Below are 6861 nucleotides of genomic sequence, written 5' to 3'. Positions count from 1 at the left end.
GTTACCCAGGCTGTAGTACAGTGGTGTGATCTCAGCTCACTGAAACCTCCGCCTGCGGGTTCAAGCAATTATCCTGCCTCAACCTCCTGGGTAGCTGGGACTACAGGCAAGCGCCACCATGCCCGGCTAATTTTTTTCATATTTTTAGTAGAGAGGGGGTTTCACCCTGCTGGCCAGGCCGGTGTCAAGCTCCTGACTTCGTGATTCACACACTTCGGCCTCCCAAAATGCTGAGATTACAGGCGTGAGGCACTGCACCCGGATGCTTGTGGGAAATTCTTATCTGGGCATTTCTGTAAGACATGCTTAGGGACCGTGGGCTCCTGCTGCTGTTCCTTACAGATCCCTCTGTCCTCCAAGTGGACATACACCACCTGGGAAGTTGCCGTGTTCTCACTGGAGATGCCCTGGGCATGAGTCAGTAAGTCCTTGGAAACCAAGTTATCTAAGGCAAGGGACATGTCAGTGAAATGGCTTTGAACTTGGCTATGCTCCCTCTGGGCCAATCTAAACTTTAACTCGCTCAACATCTGATTTTAAGATATGATGACTTAGGATGTTGGGGAACTGATGTTCTTGATGGGAAACTTTCAGTTGTAGAAGTGCTTATTTATGCATTTATCACTGAGCAGCTTCCTGACTTTCTGGTTGTCAAGTTGTTCTTAAATGGTGTTTGAAGAGCGCAGAGCTCCTCTGCCTTGAACATCTCTTTAGACCCACTGGTGACAGAAAAGGTCTTTCTACTGCCCTGAAGCCTTTCTACATTATTACTGGAACTCTCTCTTATGCCTTCACTCACAGTGAGCCCTAGCTTGCGTCATGGGCACCTTTTGGCTGCATCTACTGGTTAGTACAGTCTGTTTCTGACTGACTTCGCCTATGATGCTGTGTGGTGGGGGCAGGGAAGTGTCTCTGCCATCCTCAATTGTCTGGACTTTCTGTAAGGTCATGGTCAGTATCAGAGAATTCTCTTCTCAGGGCTCCCTGCCTTTCTTTGTCAACAGGTGAGATGATGTGGTGAGGATGACCCAAGATAGGGAATGAGCTTGTTGTTTCTAACTTTTCTCTTTGAAAATCTATAGTGCTTCTTCTAAGAGGCATGGAGGCCCCATCTTTGGACTCTGTCTCTGTAAGGTCATGGTCAGTATCAGAAAATTGTCTTCTCAGGGTCCTCTGCTTTCTTTGCCAACAGGTGAGGTGACAGGGTGAGAACGATCCAGCATGGGAACTGAGCTTGTTGTTCCCAACTTTTCTCCTTGAAAACTTTTTTCTAAGGGGGGTTGGAGACCACATTTTTGGAATCTACACCAGATATGGAGGAGGCTGAGGAGGGAAGGTCGAAATGGGAAAAGGAATTGGAAAGGTCCTCTTTCGAAGTTAAAGATTTCTATGGATTCATGGACTTGGCGGGGAAGGCCCCACAGCATCCTCATATGGAAAGTTTTAATATGGGCTTCCAACATCTTTTGTTTGTTGGAACTAAGGAAGGAAATCTCCTGGGAAGTATCAACGCGGTGGTCCTCACCCAGCAATGCTGCCAAATTTCGATGTTTTATTTGGCTTTGGGATTTCTCAGCAAGAGACATTGTCTGCTTGACTGAGTGCCATGAACTATGCACAGTCCCAGGCATTCGACCCTCATTGATTTCCTCAAATTTCTTGCTCAAATGTACTGTCAGGGCATTTTCGAGTTCTTTCTGACCTAGGCTCACTCCTGAATGATTCCCTGACAGATGCATCACGTGACTGTCCAGGTTTCTCTCAGAGTTAGACCTCAGATCCTCATCTGAAAATGTCTCCGGCTCAGGCAACAGATGATCTTTTGGGCCATTCTCCTGGCTGTATCCCTGATAATTCCCCACATTCTCCAGGGAAAGCATATTTGAGCTCCTCTCATGGAAGCTTCTAGGGATGCTTGATTCGAACTTCATTAGAACATTGCGGCTCTGACTTTCAACCAAAGAGCTATGTAAGGGTCCCTGATTGCTCTCTGACTCAGATATCTCCGAAATTTCCTTCTGAGGATGTAGCATTGACAGAGACTCATGGATTATGTGAGGCAGGCCCCAATTGCTCTGGATGAGTCTCTTTCAAAGTTGGTGATCTCGTTTCTTCCTTAGCTCACAGCTGAATGGAAAATCTCCAGTAATGATGGAGATGGGAACATGGGCTGTAAAGGACTGGCTGAACAATGCAAGATTGGGAGTTGGAGGACAAAAGCCTTCTTGGGATTTTTGAACCAAAGAGGGTAAACCCCACACACTTTCCTGTACTTTCTACAACACGTTCTGCTCCAGATGGTTAATTTCAGATGGCATAAGAGACTGTGCCTCATTCTGGGGTCTATGAAAACACACTCCGCAGCTCCTAACCAGGAATAGAGGACTAGGTAGTAGAGCTGGAAGTGGAGATTGATGTTGAGCCCTGGACTGGACCTGAGTGCAATGTGGGGACTGACCCCAGGGCAGGGTTTGAGGCAAGGGTAGAGGTTGGGTACTAGGTAAGGACAGAAGTTGGGGATGGAGAAGTACTGGAGATTCTTGGAATACAGAGGTATTTGTAATTCTATTGAAGAATACAAACATGGAGTAATGGCCATGTTGGACAAGAACAATAGGGTGCAGAGACTCACTGTGCAGAAATGGGAGACCCCAGAAGAGCTGGACATATTTTTGCTCTAAATGATCCTCAATGCACTTAGAATATGGGGGCTGCTGATGGATGCACAGTTGTTCTAGTTTTTCTTTACTGGCCCAAAAAGGAAGGGAGGTTGCCAAGTCTTGCTTATCTGCAATTGAGGCTAACATTTTCTGTGAAGAATTTAGTTGATAGTTTGGCCTACGTTGTTTTGGAAAAGATTCTGCTTTGTTTTCATTCTTTCCACATCAGGAAATCACTCCTTTTTTTTAACTTGTCTCTCCAGGAGTGCCAGAATGTCATGACTGAGAAATGAGAGGTTAATAGGCTTTATGAGGTTGACCACAGAGTGCCCTCCTATAGTGGTCTCAGAAGAATGAAGGGTAAGAAGCTCTTGCATGAAATCATATGGTGCAATAGTGGAAGGAAAAAAGTCCTTGTCATGAGGCTGCCACCAGGAGAATTCTGAAGATGCAGGGCATGAATGGTCAATGCCTCTGATTGTTGGAGCATAGGTGGATGATCCACCAGAGCTACCTAGAGATAAGTCTCTGGAAAAGGCTTCAATATTGTGGGACTTGCTTTAGACTGAGTTACAGTGCAGTCCTGCAGTGGTAAAGCAGATGGGGTTGGTGGTTCGTGACGCCAAGCACATGAATCAGTGGGATTCATGGCCCAGGAAATATTTGGTAAGGGGTTCATATCTTGGGATAAGGTGGAGTCAAATAAAAAGACGGTGTTCAGAGACAAACTGGCCTCAGGTTGGAGACTGGGCTCCGCTCTCTGAATGTGATGTGGTGGTAAAAGGGGAAAGGGAAGCTGTTGGGGTGGGGAATGGTCTATGGGGAACTTGGAATCCAAGGGAGAAACAGGCTGTGGTGGCAGAGGGTGCCTCAGTGGTGAGGGTGAAAATAAGTCAGCTAAGGTGGTGATCAGGTCAGGTGAGAGAATTAAGTGGGGCGGTGGAGATGGCTTAGGCCAAGGGGACAATATTAGGTCTTCTGGAGGGGTTGCTGAGGGGGTGGAAGCCAGAGTGAACGATGACTCAGTCGCAGAAGCTGAAGAAGCCAAAGGGGACACAGAGGGAGCAGCATCTTTCAGGGACTCCCAAGACAGCAGTCGCTGGATATCAGCAGTTGCTCTGTTACACACCTGACAGACAGGGTCTTGGCATAACAGTCGATGAAAGCAGGTGGTATCATGATGCTGGACCAGGGGACTGCAGGAAGCAGGAGGCCCAAAGCTGCAGCCAGGACCAGAACAAAGAAAGGAGGGTCTGTTAGCCTGGCAGGGGTGGGGCCCCCTGAATCCTGCTACCTGTTTCACATTGCCCCCCACCCATGACCTCACTATGCACTCTGTAGCCTCTCCCCAATGCATTCAATTCACATACCCGTTCCTGTGGAGACCCATGCCCGCAACTATAGCAGGCTACAAGGAATCCCTGAAGTGAATAGAACATGCTAAAAAAAAAAAAAAAAAAAAAAAGGAGGGGGTGGGAACAAGGACAGAAGGGGAATGATTAATCACCTTTTCAGAATAGAAAGCAACTTCCTTTCCTCTTCGGCTTCTCTCTGGAAACTTTTCCAGTCTGGGAAACCAGAACAGTATGTTATATGCAATGAAGGTAGAGGCACAGGGCTCATACCTGTGGTATGGCACAAGGATCTGTGGAAGACCCTTGGGATATTAAACTCTGATAGCCCCAAGAATCAGTAGAAAAGGGCAAATAGTCATTGATAATATTCACAAGTTCACATTTGTATGTGGCATCATTAGTAAAGTCCTTTCACATACATTACCCCATGTGATGCTCAAAACCACCACGTGAAACATAGACATCAGTAGTTACCTCCAGGAGGAATCCGAGCATCAAGGAAGTCAAAGTACTTATGCAAAGTTGTGAGACAGAAGCTCTGACTCCAAGTCAACCAGTAGTCCTTCCTCGATATCTAACTTGGCTGCGTATTGGGCAACACTCATTGCTCAGGTCCATCACTCCATCTTGCCCATGGATGGGCAGAGCAGGGCCTCTGAGCAGTGTCTCAGGTCTTATCGCTTTCCCATAAGCCTGTCTTCTGAGGGCTCTGTTTTCTGAGACTGTATCTAGTAACTGACATTCTAAGAAGTCATGGGACTGAGTCCTCATGAAAGAGACAGGAAGGGTCACCCTGAAGCTCAGATAGAGCAGGCTGACATTACCTTTAAATGTCCCACCTTTCTTTCTCTTCCTGGCTCTGCCCTGATGCTGAGAACGAAGAAAGATGATGACAGGCTAGGACTCACTTCTCTCACTCCTCTAGGAAGCACATTCATTATACAAGAATAATATGACTCTGTAATTAATAGAAAAGCGTTCCTGCTATCAATTCTTGAAGGTGATAAAATATTTCCAATTTTTCCTTCTCTGAAAAACTCAAAGAGGATTTTGTCTATGCGAATCACACTTGATGTACTCAGTTAGCAGTCCTCAAGGAGGGCACAGGCTCAGAGGCCAACATTCACATCTGTGCTCCCTCACAGGACAAGTGTCCCGCAGACAGAATTCTGGTTCCAGCCTCTGCTCAGAGACTATCAGCATTACTCCTCTGGTCAGCCCATAATGAAGGAAGACTTGGTCAAGTGACAGGTGACATGGGAATCTGACTCATGATCAAACTTTAGGAGGAACTATTCTCCTTCAGAGAGCCCACATTTTCTAAATAATTCAGTCCAGGACCACAGAATTATTGCGTTTTGGATTTTATCCTGGAACTCTTCACCACAACCAGATAGGTAATCTATGAGCTTCAGATGGAAACCTTAGTCCTCCTGAACCCCTACATCTGCCCAACCTCTTCCATAGAAGAATGAAGGTCTATCCTCTCTTCAGACTTCCCATCTAAGACATCTCTCTGAACCACCCAAACTTATTTAGAAATGTGGAAATGGGATTGGGAAACAACAAGAGGGAATCTCTCTTGGGTGTTCACCCACAGTTCCCTACCTTTTGGATATCATTATTTTTCCCAAGGGTTGACAAACACAGCATCAATACCACATAGAAAAAGTACAGCATAAACAACCACAACCCACTCAAGTAGATGCAGTTGTGGTCAATATCCATCCAAGCAAGGTGAGTCAGGGCTAAGCCCTGTCTCAGTATAGCTCTTTAGAAAACAAAGGATATTCTCCATGGTTTGAATAGCATGGCTTCCTAAGGCAACTGAATGCTGTGTGTGCCCAGTCTTAACTATAGGCCCAAACCTGCATCACAGAGCATGGAAGAGTCACAGAGGATTTCTGAGGGTGGAGGTAGCAACAAGAGAAAGGTGTGTCCACAGCCCTGCCTTTTACCAGCCCAGCTGACTCTACCCCTCCTGGGCCCTCTAGGTCCCTCTGTCCTACCCTGACACTCCATTTCCCACCTCCATCCTTTCTTCATGTCATATATTTATCTTGGTCGAATTTTTGGTTTGTTCCAACAGTAAACCAGGTATTATCTGAGTCCCCCTTTACTGTTTGGAGCCCTTAACTTGGACCCCACCAACTACACTGCCTTGAAAGCCTGAAATACTGCCTGGAATATTTGCTGTACCCAGGCTTTGCTACTCTCAGGATCACAATAGGTCCTCAAATCCGTCTTATCTACAGAATGTATTTGCCTTACATTAACCCAGATATGAAACTTAAATTTCCTTTATACTTACTTCATTTTGTGAATGTTGAACATTACATTTTTTGTTTTGAAGTCAGTTTTTACTATTTCCAATCAGAGGGACTGTCTCAAATGATTAAAACTAATGTTATCAAGGAAAATGAGCTCACTGCCCAATTTGGGTTTTTGAGAAAAGAAGGTTTTGATTGTAAATTAACCAACAAGGAGACAGGAGTCCAGCTCAGATCTGTCCCGTGTGCTAGCTTTCATGCAATCATTTTATTAGAAAAGGTTTAGGAGGTGGCCTCTGGGATTAGTAGGTGATCTGTGGAAGGAAAGAGGAGGTCTGGGACATCCTCGGGCATGCACAGTTTTGTTTAACGCTACTTCATGGATCGCATGTGCACATTTTGGGGGAGTTAGTTTGAAACATGGTAGAAATTTGGCCTATGACTTCAGCAAGCCTGTTCTGGCCAACTCCAGTTGGCCTTATTAGTTTTAATCCATTTTAGCCGGTTTTTTAATCTCACAAGCAGAGACAATTTTGGTGTTTTAGCAAGTCGTTGTTGTTTAATCTGCTATCCTGT

At 45.7% G+C, this 6861-nt stretch overlaps 1 pseudogene; it reads right to left on the bottom strand.

Annotated features, from left to right (window-relative positions):
• LOC100434040 (spermatogenesis-associated protein 31D3-like) lies at positions 1-5813 on the bottom strand (annotated as a pseudogene).
• Between the last annotated feature and the right edge of the window lie 1048 nt (positions 5814-6861).

Source organism: Pongo abelii, chromosome 13 (genome assembly GCF_028885655.2).
Source record: "Pongo abelii isolate AG06213 chromosome 13, NHGRI_mPonAbe1-v2.0_pri, whole genome shotgun sequence".
In the NCBI taxonomy this organism is placed as follows: domain Eukaryota; kingdom Metazoa; phylum Chordata; class Mammalia; order Primates; family Hominidae; genus Pongo; species Pongo abelii.
The sequence above is the reverse complement of the archived record's forward strand: the minus strand, read 5'-3'. Positions and strand labels throughout refer to the sequence as shown.